Here is a 13,724-nt window from a genome sequence, read left to right on the forward strand (position 1 = left end):
AAATGCTGTATAGCACCTTTAACATCTGATTGTCCAAATACCTTCCCTAAGGCTACATTGCTACTTGTTAGTTATAACCACCAAAGACAATGGCAGAGAATATACAACACAGTTTAGCAAATACATTTCCCCACGAGACAATATGCTCACACAGCACCAGTATTACATTGCAGGTTGATTTGCTCAGTGCTCAGTCCTGTTTCTCAGTCATGTGATACGTCTACAAAGTACTAGAAATGTATGAACTGCCCCTGCTTATATATTGAGAAACCTTGTGGACATACTATGGACAACACCACCCAGCTCTGTCAGGTTCTGCCTGTGGAACAAGCTCATAGCTCTGATGCGGTCCAAACTTTTTCAGTTCAAGTCAGCAGAGCACGGATCTAAGGCACAGGATAAGAGGCTGATGCATCCAGCTTGAGGCATGAGAAGAGCAAACCAGTAACACGTCCAAGAGGTGGCAAACCTCTGCGGTAAGAAATGCATGCTTTCCTCATGGTAGAAGTTGCAGTCATAAACATGAGTTACAGAGAAAATGACAAGAAAATCGCATAGATTATTTTATAGATTTATTCCTCAAACCCTCAATACTCTTTCCTAATTATTATATTTAAAATGTTTTGTTGTCATTCAATTCAAATGAATGATAGCCATACTCTTAAAACCTCACCAAAATATGGATTTTTTTTTTTTTCTTAAGAAGTTATCTACTGTAAATTTGTCATAGACAGTACAGCCTTAACTGTCAAGGGCAATTTTCTGTTAAATCACTTCTTAGGTCCATCAGAGAGCTGCAAATATAAATCATTCCCAGTAACCAGTTTCCAAAGCCAGAGCAATTATTGTACGCCTGCAAATTTTTAGCTATAAGTGTGGTGAGAGAGAATCATAAAAAAAAAAAAAAAAATCCCCACCATCAAATCATCAGCTAAGCACTGCTGAAAGCAAATAGCAATTTAGGCATCACTGTTAAACAAGAGAAATTGCACCCCACTTTTTGATTTCCAGGCTTCTTCTGATAGCGGAGACACTTAGTGTTACCTCAATCAAGAGCAACAATAAAGCATGTCAGATGCAAAAAGAACCATCAAAATGCTGCAGCCAGATCCTAACATCACAGCAGCTCAGAGCATGGAGGCAGCAGGAGGACAAGGAAATCTTCCATTTCAGACAGATAGCTTATGTGGCTCTTTTGTGCATGGGAGACTCTGTCCCTGTGGAGTGACAGAAAAGTAAATGCTTCAGAGCTATAGGCCTGATAAAAGTTATATGGGTTGTTTAAGAAACAAGCCCACAATATGCTTCAGCAGCAATGACTCAAGTGATTGGTCTACTGAGGTCTCTGGCAACTGCTTAAGTAGAAAACTTTCAGAGAAACCATACAGAAGAAAGGAAGGAAGGACAGACAGAAGGAAGAAAAGACGGATGGAAGGAAGGATGAAGTACTAGCTATTTCCATTATCAAATTATCTAAGCTTTATCTAATGCCAGTCTATTACGGAACGGTGACTGACAACCTTGCAGAAAGGCAAGTTAGTTACAAATGAAGACCAATCTGACATCGTCCTGTGAGAACAAAAATGTCTGCAGTTGGTTTATATTAACAACCTCACACCAACGCAGTAAGCAATGGAGGAATAGTGCATTGCTGGGACAGGCAAATCATGTTATATATCACACACATCCCCTTGTACCCCAGACTGCTCTGGGGAGGGAATGAATCTCTTAAGCCATTCATTTCTGATGTCTTGACAGGTACCATGGAAGAAGAGCCTGTAAGCTATTTCTGACCTGTCGTATAGAAGCACTGGTTTGATATGTGGTTTACTGACTCCTCAAGAAGGTACAGAATAAAAATGTCAGACCAAAATAAAGAAAACAAGCAGAGTCAAAACTGACTTTTAGAGACTGATGCCGTAGAAAGACTCAGGATAATTTAAATTTAGCAGTACCATAATTTGTCTAAGTCTGTGAGGAGAGGGGGAGCCCCCCCCAGTTATATGTATTGTCATATTTCTTATCACATACATATATATCTACCAGTGGGGCCATATAGATTTACATAACAGTCCACAGAACAGTTATTTGAAAATAAGGAAATATATGGATGATTTTTACACTTGGTTATTAGAGTTGTCATGACAATATATATAGGAATAAGAGGCAAAAGCTAAAGATCATGGTAACCGGAGTCTTGATTTTTTACAAACATATGTTGAAGAAGAAGAAGAAGAGTTATTCCTCACATAAATGATAAATGTTTTTCAAAAGAGAACACTCATGACATCGTTTGGTGTGAATTTAGGAGTGATCCAAAACTGAGGTCCAAAACTGAGCAAAAATGAATACAAATTTTGACTAAAATTTCTAGGGCAATATAATACATTCTTTTTGCAATTTGTTAAAGCAACAGTTCATCTGTTTAGCAGACAGCGGAACTACTTTGCAAGTGTGTCTTTAAGTGACAACCACAGCTCACAGTAACAGACCTGGTTAGACCAGATAAAAATCAAACAGTAATCATCTATTCATAATAATACCTAAAATGTGAGAAAAAAAAAATATTGGCATAGCATATATGCCAGCTAGGAGGAAAACAGCATTAGCTAAAGCCAAGGAAAACTGTAGATTTAAATTTGAAGTAATCAGAAATGGCTTAACAGCAAACTGTAGAAGGCAGTTCATGAAGAAAATAATTTAAATTATTTCACACAGGCCTTTGCAGCAGGGAGAACACCTGGAGAAGCATAGTTTGATTAAGGATAACTAGCAAGGACTCTTTCAGGCAACTGTCATGCTTATCTAGCCTGTTGGAGTTCTTTGAAGATATTGCTGCTGTAAGAGATAAGGGGAATTCAGTGGATGTAATATACTCGGATTTTCAAAAGTATTTGACAAGGTTCCAAACTAGAGATTAGTGGTTGAGGTAAAGAATAAGGGTTAAAATGGGCTACTGGATAAAAAGACTGGATCAGGAGCAAAGTATAAAGTATTGCTATAGAAGGAAACTTCTTACTAAATTGGAAAGGGGTTTGAGGTCAATCAGGTTAATAGGCATGTGTAGAAGTCTAGAAATACATTATTTATGTGACAGTGCCTTGTGAGCTGAATTGCCAAATATCCACATCATATATGATTGCATGCAAAGTGAATAATGAAAAAACAATATAGAAAGCATCACAAGAAGCAAATCAAAGTGAATTTGAAAATTTTCACAAGTGGAAAAAAAAAATTTAAATGAGAGTGCTGACCACTAGACCAAATGCTAACCAGAAAAAAAAGATAAACAGGAGAAAACATCATTGTCAAGAATATACAGCATGAAAAAAAAGACAAAGTTATTATTACAACAGATTATATTTTTTTTTCCAAATGAAATAGCAAACAACTCTGCAGAGATTATTCTATTGCCATATAAGGTAATAGGCAATAATCATGGATGCTCATGGTTCTTGCATTTATGTATAATGCTGCTAAAGCACACAAAGGATAAAAATATAATATTAAAAAAACAGAAATTTTAGTCAATCAAGAAAGGTAAAGGAGCTGGTCTTATCACTATTGAAGAAACACAGAACCTCAAAAGAGACTTCCTTCTTTTGTGGAGGTATACCTTTCTACCATTAAGAGATTAAAGAGAAGGAAACAATCCAGTTGCAGAATTAGGACTCTGAAAGCAAGAAAGAAAGAAAAAAAAAAAAAAGAATAAGCTTCTATAAAAGCCTATTAAGCTACAAGTGAGTTATTTTGAAAATTAACTGTAACAAAAAGGTTGCAAGTTTAAGGAACATCTAGTGGATTTTTAATAATTAGCATTGCTATATGAAACCAAACCTACACTTAGCAGACATTGTGCCAATGCAAATCATTAACCTTTAGATGACTGCAAAAGTAGCCAACAATCCATTCATTCATGTTAGACGTCTAACAACCCTTCTCCCTTCCACATCAGTATGCAAAAGAGCAAGGTAGGTCAGTTGATTTGAAACCATTCCCAAGAATATCTCTGCTTTCCAGTTTGTTTACCCTCCATCCTTCTTCCCATGTTTGCCAGGAATTTACCTACTAAACTTTAACAGAAGCTTTGCCCTGGTCTATCTACCTTTCTCTAGAGCCTCCAGTCCTAGGAGGTGTGATTTCTTTACACAAATAAATGTCCTTTCTCCAAATAAAATGTGTCTAACTCCAGAGCATTCAGTGTTACAGAGAAATTCAAAGGATTTTGCACCATTAGATTTTAGACAAGAGAAACACCATGAAAACTCTTCAGATTCTCCTTTGTAGCCTCGTAATTGATTCTATAGCTGTAAAATCCTAATTCATGTCAGGTACCATCAGCTGCCTTCCACAAATACAACGAATACAATGGTCCAGGAATATTGCACATATGATCTCATTAATGCTCCATAAGGATAGGAATTTTAAATATGTAAATATAGTAAAATAAAATAAACAAAACTTCACTAGCTATTTTTTCTTATTATCATCATCAGGTGCATATTGCATATGGTTGACTTAACAGGCTTTAAATTTATTCTGCTCAATCTCTGCTTCTATAACGAATGCAAATATTGTCTCACAAACCAAAATATAGAAATAAGTTTTATAATATACTACCCAATGCATTCAGCTCTATTTGTACAGAGGTGTTTTATAACCCAATACACACACTTTAAATCAAAGCAAACCATTTCAAAAAGCACTCAGAACAGCAATGATATAAATAACATTGTAGGGGTCCTTACTTCTTTCATATCAATAATTCCTGCATCCAGTTTATTCAGGTAATGATTTAGGTTTTGTTCATTTTTAAACTGACTAAAAAAGTTCTGATTGGTTATGAAGATTGAGGGGGAAAAAAAAAAAAAAAAAAAGAAATCACATCACAATCTTCCAGACATTTATACTACATTTGCCACTAATATAGATGCTGCAATTAGGATTTAGTCCGTGATATTCTTGTGGGAAGCAGGCTAGAAAGCAAATGTAGCATGGTTGACTAAGATATGAGGACACTTTTTAAATCCATTGATGATAAGATTTTGGGTAAAGAATATATTTTTGATCACAAGCATTTTTCAGTTTAACTACATATTAGGTGTGATTGTAACATACCTATCATTTGTCCTGATGCACTGGAACATGGTTTGGTGTGCTAGATTAGGTAATTATCTCATCAGAATTCTGAAATGCTGCAAAAAATTATAATCAATACATAGTATTTCAGAAGGTATAACATTTTTAAAATATTTCCATGTATTTGCAAATAATTCTTTTGTAGCTAAGATGATATACAGTTTTTAGCTTTGGCTTTATGCACCAGCTCGTACTTTATCATTTGATTTACCATACTTTACCATGATTTGGTTAGAAAAGAAAATCCATTCCTGAAGGATCAGAATGAAACACAAAATAAAGAGGCCAGTATTTTAAAGATAAAGGCTATTCTTCTGAGACATCTCTTATCTTTAAACAGCTGTAAGCTTTACTGGAGAACATGGAAACAGTCTTGGATACACAAGAAAATTCCTTGGACAATGGATTTATTAGCAAGGAGCTAAGGCTTAGAAATTATAATACTAATCTCTTTAAAAATCCCTTAAAATAATATAGCAAATATTCTGCTTAAAATATTGAAGAGGAAACTTGAGGTCAACCATAACTTTGCTAGCCACCCTCCACAAAACTGAGAGCAAACAAAAGATTATCTCCAATCTTGTCTACAAAAAGTTATAGAAGATTTTACTGAATTCCTTTCATCTTGCCTATAAAGACCCAGGTGGCAAGAAAATATTTGTTCAGAGAGAATACTATTGCCTTGTTTTTAAAGTGTGTGTTTTGCAACTGTGAGCCTTCTAGTCAAACGATATTGATCTCTGCCTGAGTTTTGGAAATGTTGAATCTTCATTCAATGACCCTCTTAAACCTTTTAAAGATGATGCCTTAAATGATAGGATCTGTTTGATTATACCAGAAATAAATGTGTTTGATCTGAAATGTACCAAATGCATGCTTGTAAAGGCTTAATTCATAAGCATTACTCACATCAAAGCAGCTCTTTGTATAAGCAAATTTGTATGACACATATGACTTGAGGTATAACTCCTTTGTATTACAGTATAATACATATTGAATATATTCTACACATTTATTTGTTGTTAGTCTTCAGAAAACAGATATATATATACCCACAAATCTGAAATGAATAAAATAGCATCTTTATTATTGTTTTAGACTGTAAATGAAATTTCCCTTCCAAGGAAGAAGCATGCTAAATTTCATTTCAACTGTATGAAATAACCTCCCAGATTTCTCCAACCTTTTAAAGTCTTGGTGGTCTCTTGACTTTTGTTTTCTTAAATCTTCTATTAGCTGTGGAAACATTGTATTGTGCAACTAGCTGCTTCAACAACAGTTTTTGCCTTCCTGTTTGTAAAATAGAAATAATTCTGGAGAACACAAAGTCAAACAGATGGGGGAAGCAAAATAATTAATAAATAACACTTTGAAGCTTTAATAACATCAGTTGGAGCTGACTGAGAAATTTCAACAGAATGATTTTACATCAGTCAGTTTATGTAACTAAAGCTTTATGTTGAAACATTTTCAATAAGATTTTAATCTGGGGGTGGGGGTGGGGGGGGAGGAATCATTTCATAATCTGGTCCATGATTAATTTTTAATAGAACAGGAGAAAGTTACTTTGCCCCACATCAATAGTCTAGTGGATAGACTCACTTAGCAACTTCAGGCTCTCAGGATCTCAGTCAGAAAGAGAAGTAAATGAGATTCTCTGTTACAAGTGAATGCCTTGACTAACCTGGTTTGTCTCTCCCAAAATACCCTGACCTCATGCTGGTGTAGAATAGGATTTTTAGGCTTCAAAATTTTTCACAAGAGAAAATCTTTTACAACCTTCTCTGCTTGAAATCCCCTTGCTAAGATAAATACTTACATCTTGAATTTTAAAGCATGAAAATCTAAGACCGTGGTAAACGTAGGCAATTTTCACATGAAAAATGTTACTAAAATTCTTCCTGTAACAACTTGTTATTGGTCAGTATCTGAACTATATAGTGGCTGCCATACTTAGGAAATATATGATGGACCATATGAAAGCAGAAGTGAATCATTCAGAATGATTTTTCATAAAGTATTTTGGATAAGTCATTCAGTTACTTCCTTTGAAATTTCTATAGTTTTCTGTGACATAAGGATTTTGATCTCAAGCAGTACCTCCTATGTGCTGCATTTTTATTATATAGACTGTCAAACGGATAGGGACCTCAGGGCTGAGGCTGCAGAATGTATTAGATTTCATTCAGAACCACCACGGAATGCTGATGAAAGTCTACCGAGAGCCCGACATTTTTGTTAAGCTTCTCATGTTTAACAAAAGCAAAAGAAATCCTGACCAACTTTAATCCTGGTATTTGTTAAATAACGAACAAGATTTACTTCCAAAACTTAAAAATAAAAGATGAGGAAATGTTATATATTTTTTGTTGTTACTGACTTCACTTTGAAAAAGTGTTTCTGACTAAGTAAGGAAGAGACATTTGCCAGGGGCAAGTGTAGAGAAATATTTAAATCAGAAAATGGATTTAGAACAGAAAAATAAGTTTATAATATTTAAATTATAGCAAAAGGAGCAGAAATACCATGGAAAATACTTCTGTAGCACTGACTTGTATTTTAGATAACATTCAAGTCCTTAAATGGAGTTTATGTCCATTGTAGATAAACCAAGCCAAATATGAATTTAGGATAATTGACAAAGGAAGAAAAGCTTTTAAAGTTGATGGACTGATAAAAGAAAGCACTCAAGCCTTTAGCTGACAAGGAGGATCACTGACTTGAAATAACTTCTTATAAAAGCGGACTATCTGGTCACTGGTATAAGATTGTTTATGATGAGAAGCCAAAGGTACAATGCTGCCAGATATACACTACATATCTTCAGATGCCTAAAGAGAAACTATTGCATGTCTGTCTCTTGAAAGTGAAATAAATTGTCCTGTCCTTTTAATTCATTTTTCTAAAATTCTGAACCAGGAAGCTATGTTCTTTCATCAAAAGAGTGCACTACTTCCAATACCAACAGTTTAAGCCTAAACAAGACAGCACAAATCAGTTTCATCCACATAATATATTGTTTACATAATAGGCAATTGCTAATTCCACTGTATATACATTAAAAGAAACTTTTTCACTTAAAATATTCACTCAGTAGTTAGAACTCCATAAGCAGTTAATTTACATCCTAAAGTTCCCTTGACTTCAAGATAATGTATGTATATCAAGAGACTGGAAACTGTTTTATATGTTCTTCTTGCTAATAATTTTATCACTAAAAATAATGAGCTGATACAGAATTGTTGACCTCAAGGTAATAAGTGAATTTCCTCATTTTTCCCTCCAGCTGTGTCAAGAGTATGTGGTCACTGCTTAAAAGTGTAAGCTTAGGTAAATATTAAAAGTATATATATATTTTTAATATATATATAAAAATATATATTAAATATATATATTTATGGCTATGAAGGTGTGTGTCTCTCCAGAAAATTCCTTTTCTCTGGTTAAAGCCATTCAGATATTAGTCAGAGTAGTTTCCCCCAAGTCCTGCAACAGTAAGTGCCTCAGAAGGATGAAAGAAATTAAGAAATGACCTTCTCTGCCTCTCTCCTCACCTCCCTTCCCCAGTTCAGTAAGACTGCCACTGCTACCTAATGGTTTGGTTACTGGGTGACACCACAGAAGCAGCAGGATTCATGAGAGCCTGGAATATTTTTCCCAGACCTGGAACAACTCTGGACAACCCTTTCGGATGTTATATATGACATGATAGTACTGCATACATCTACAGTAAATTATGGTAGTACTGTTCATTTGAGGACTCATCATAGCTGGTATGATTAGGCATGACAGAATGATCGACCTTTTTAGATATACCAGAATAAGCAAGCTCAGTTCTGCCTCAAGTCTCTCCAGCCCTGAATGCCTCCACATGGGATAACTGCAATTTCTCTCATTGGTTGTTTGAGTGCTTTTGCCATTTTTTAATATGTTTATATATAAAGAAAACCTGTAATATTGTTTGATAACTTGCTGAACACCTCTTGCAGAAAGGGGTACAGTCAATTTTGCCATCAAGGCTGCCACATAAAACTGCAGCTTATCAAGATTTCTCTATTTATTGCATCACTAATTCTTTAATATATAATAAGAGGTGAGCTGAAATGCATTTGAAGAATGATTTATATTAATTATACTTATTTATAGACTCTAACAAGTTCAGTTTTTTTCCCCCTAGCTACCATTTAAGAAGCAGTAGAAACAGTCTTCCAGGATAAGGATTACAAACTGTGGTATATTAAAGGAGAAAAAAAAAAAAAAAAAAAAAAAAGAGAGATGTGCAAATACTTCCCAGATGCTTTTTGGGTATGCAGCTGAAAAATACTGCTGTCCTCTACACCTCTTGCTTCTATCAATAATGATATGTACAGTAGTCATAGTAGTCATCTTCCTTCTCAGATAAAGCTTGCTAGCCTAGTTACTAGGGTATTAAACTATTAACAAAGATATAGACCAAAGTACTTGCTTAGAACTAAATCAAGTTGTGTTTTAAAAAAGTTATCCAAACCCAAAAGCCTATGAAGATATTGAGCTAGGGGCTTGAGTAATAAATAAGATGAATCAGAATTGTTTGTTTACATGCCCAAACTTAATAAAATTGGTATTGCAGCACCCTTGTGAAATGAATTGCATAATTTGAAGAATAAGATGTGACTTACTTAAAAAGGTCAGAGAAAGCAAAGTGGGAATTGAAGCAGCGCTCAATATATTAAAATAGTGTTAGCTGTTACTAAGTTACTGTACTGTTTTTCATGGGGATAGAGTTAATTTTCTTCATAGCAGCTCATATGGTGCTATGTTTTCGATTTGTGACCGAAACAGTGTCAGTAACACACGGATGTCTTAGCTATTGCTAAGCAGAGCAGTGTTTACACAGCATCAGGGTCTTTTCTGCTTCTCACACTGCCCCACCAGTGAGTAGGCTAGGGGTGGGCAAGAGGTTGGGAGGGATACAGCTGGGACAGCTGACCCCAGCTGACCAAGGGGATATCCCAGACCATAAAACATCATGCTCAGTAATAAAAACTGGGGGAAAGAGGAGGAAGAGAGATGTTCAGAGTTATATTATGTGTGATGGAGCCCTGCTTTCCTGGAGATGGCTGAACACCTGCCTGCTGATGGGTAGTAGTGAATGAATTCCTTGTTTTTCTTTGCTTGTGCATGCTGCTTTTTCTTTACCTATTAATCTGTCTTTACCTCAACCCACGAGTTTTCTCACTTTTACACTTCTGATTTTGTTCCCCATCCTGCTATGGGGGAGTGAGTGAGCGGCTGTGTGGGGCTCGGCTGCCTACTGGTATTAACCCACAACAGTTATCATAACTGACAAGCAAGTGACCCTTGAAAAGATTATGGATCACTATTCAAATGCATAATTAGGCTTCAGAGAATATTGATACGGACTCTTACAGTCACCTACACAAGAAGTAAAAAAAGTGCTATCACAGGAACGTTATTCTCGGTAAAACATGCCAGAAGTTTCACCCTCCTGACACAACTGATTTCATCAGAATTTATGGCACGTGTGTCAGTTTCCTAACTTAGAGACATTTTCATCCACTTAAGAGAAATTCCAAATTCATTTAGTTATAATCACAGAACTAAAATGACTTTGTAGCAAGTGCACTTGTTTTGAATATATTTGCTATGTGGAAGTGGAATAAGACAGGAAAAGCATTTATATATGTTTGGTGTTTAAAAATAGCATTTTCAGAAGTCAAAAAGTAAACTATGAGTTAAATCATATTTCTGTTTATGAACAGAAAAATGTGAATTCCAACTAAAATTATTACATTACATATTTCAAAAATCTGTAATTAAGAAACAGTAATGACTCTATTGGCTTAGAGGATTATAACAAACAGACATTAAAAATAATAAAAAGTAGCATATAGCAAATGAAGACTGGAATTTTAAATCAGTGACTAAATTAAAAACTAGGGAGACAAGCACAAAAGATAAAATATCTGACCATTAATTTTGGAATATGTAAGAAAATATATTCTAATAATGGTAAATGGTAAAACTGTCAACAGCAACACAAAGCTCATAGAAGTATGTAATAAACATTGCTCATCAGTATTTGGGAAAAATGTGGTGATAAATGCATTACATAGAATAAGAATTCCTTTCCACTTCATCAATATTTTCAGAGGACACTGCATTTTCCTAATTTAGTAGTTTAAAAATTGTGGTTCAGATAATTTTTACCTGAGAATTTTAAGAGAATTTATCAAGGAGTTTTCTAGATCATTAATCCAGATTTTCAACAAGCCTTAGACCTTTATGAGATACTTATTTAGCACAAGACTAAGCATTTAAATTAAAAATACATGTAAAGTAATGCAGACTGTAAACACTGTTTGAGCCCAGCTATGTTCAACTATTGTATTAAATTTGGCAAAAAGGCACTGGAAAATCTTAGAGGCACTCTCTATCTCCATCAAGGTAGGTCTTTACCTTATGAAAGGTTTAAAACTGCATAAGTAGATTAAAATCCTATTTCACATGCAAAATCTGAAAGTATAAAATCCAAAGCTTTGCATTTAGGATAAACAAAGAATATTCCAAATTTATGTGTTGTGTTACATTTCATGGCAAGCAAAAGTTTGCCATGAAAAGGAGACTCTAACTTGACATGGTTACAATTCTCTAAGAATTTTCAATGGAAAAGCATTTATGTAGTCATATTAAACAACATCTGCTAGTAATTAACACAGACAGATGTAAATAATACCTTACCTTTGGCTATTAGTAGCTACAGTAGAAGACAGGGGTAACCACATAGCAGGATCTGTGACTTGACTTAACTTTGCAATCATGAGCTTGTAGTAGCACAGCTGGCTTTAGATATGGCATGTTACAATTATTGCTAGTGACTGAGGCAGCTGTTTGTCATCTTTGGCAGCAGCCTAAGCTGGCACATACTTGCCTTAACATGAAGCTCTCTTTGTGATACAAAGTTATTTTCTCCCCACTTTTCTGTCAGACCTTTTAAACTGAATGATTTTTAGTCCATTGCACTGTTATCCTCTGTGCTCACTGCTGCTCTACATCCGAATCTACTGAGCACTCTGAAGGTCCAACATCTTCTACTAACTGCTCAGTCTCCTAACTTTGTTCAGGTAGCAGGAAGATTTCATGCTTGTGCTACAAGCAATATTATCTGTGAATGCAAGTTATCTACATCTTTTGTAACTACGTCAGAATGCATATCATATTCTGATCTCAAAAGTACAGATGTATTTATAGTTGGAGTACAGAAGGAGCAGCTACCCCCCAGAATGGAAGTCTGAAACTTACTGGTTTGCACAAGAATGTAAAAAGAATGTGAAAAAACCTGTTTTAAAAACATTGGTCTGAGGAAGCTTGATTAAAAGAATGAAATTGAAATATACCTAGATAGCAACAGATCCCAGCTGGTTTGCACTAGGATGAAAGTGGGAATTTGAAAATCTGAGAGAGAATATTAACAAACCTATTAATTCAAGGGGACTACATCTCAGATGCTTTGTGGCCATTAGCTCTAGCAATATGCAAACCCCACTGTGCTGGCACCACAGTATTTCTGAAGATACTCATTCAACAAACACACTACCATAATGCAACAGTTCTTCTTGCGGAACTATGTTGATTTGTGGTACTGTATTTAATCATTTTGGATAACAGCCATGCAAAACATCTTAGACAGACAACGAAGAGTTGAAACAGTCCATGGTTTTTTACAGTTCCTTATTAGCAACTCCTAAAATGCCGCAACTCATTTCCCTCCTTGTCTTCCCTGAAGTAAAATGCATGTGGCTCCAGCTGTCAAATATCACTCATTGCCATTTTTCTTGCAGTGAAGTATTTCACTTAAACTTGATTATGAGCCATTTCTGAGATGCCAATCAGAAAGGCAATATACCAAGATGATTAACACACATAACAGAATGAAAACAAGAATGAAGGACTACTTTTTTGTTACATCATTAGTTGGCTCTGTAACCTATTTTTACATTATCCTACTTACTTCCTGAGCACTCACATCCTCAGTATTTAGGTCCATTATGATACCTATCTACAATCTTATTTCCGAATAATCTAATTTCTGTTCCACACGGGACAGTCTACATGCACATTTTGAAATGGAGTAAGGTAGAAGTACATTAACAAAAATGCATCATAAAACCATATAGGTGAGTACTATGCCATATATGGACACCTGCACTCTTTAAAGTAACTTTAATTATCTCAGAGTATTGTATCTAACATTAGTTCAGGCTCTGTATCACCTTTATCATGACAGTAACTGCAATTCCTGTTGAAACAGGACTAGCAGTAACCAATCTGCTTTGTGCATTTTCCAAACTCAGATTCAATATGAAACGTGGAGAGGAAAGAGAACTGGATAAAGAAAAATGTGTAGAAGAGCACCATGAAATGTAATATGTACATTGCACCATGTTTATAGACATAACCCTTTAAGACAACTAGAATTATAAAAAACATAGAACAAAGCTGCAAAAAGTGGACAGGCATTAGTTATGGCCCAGAGATCCTGCCACTGAAAGATCTCAGGCAAGGTACTTCACGTCTTCACCTCT

Source organism: Pelecanus crispus, chromosome 3 (assembly GCF_030463565.1).
Source record: "Pelecanus crispus isolate bPelCri1 chromosome 3, bPelCri1.pri, whole genome shotgun sequence".
In the NCBI taxonomy this organism is placed as follows: domain Eukaryota; kingdom Metazoa; phylum Chordata; class Aves; order Pelecaniformes; family Pelecanidae; genus Pelecanus; species Pelecanus crispus.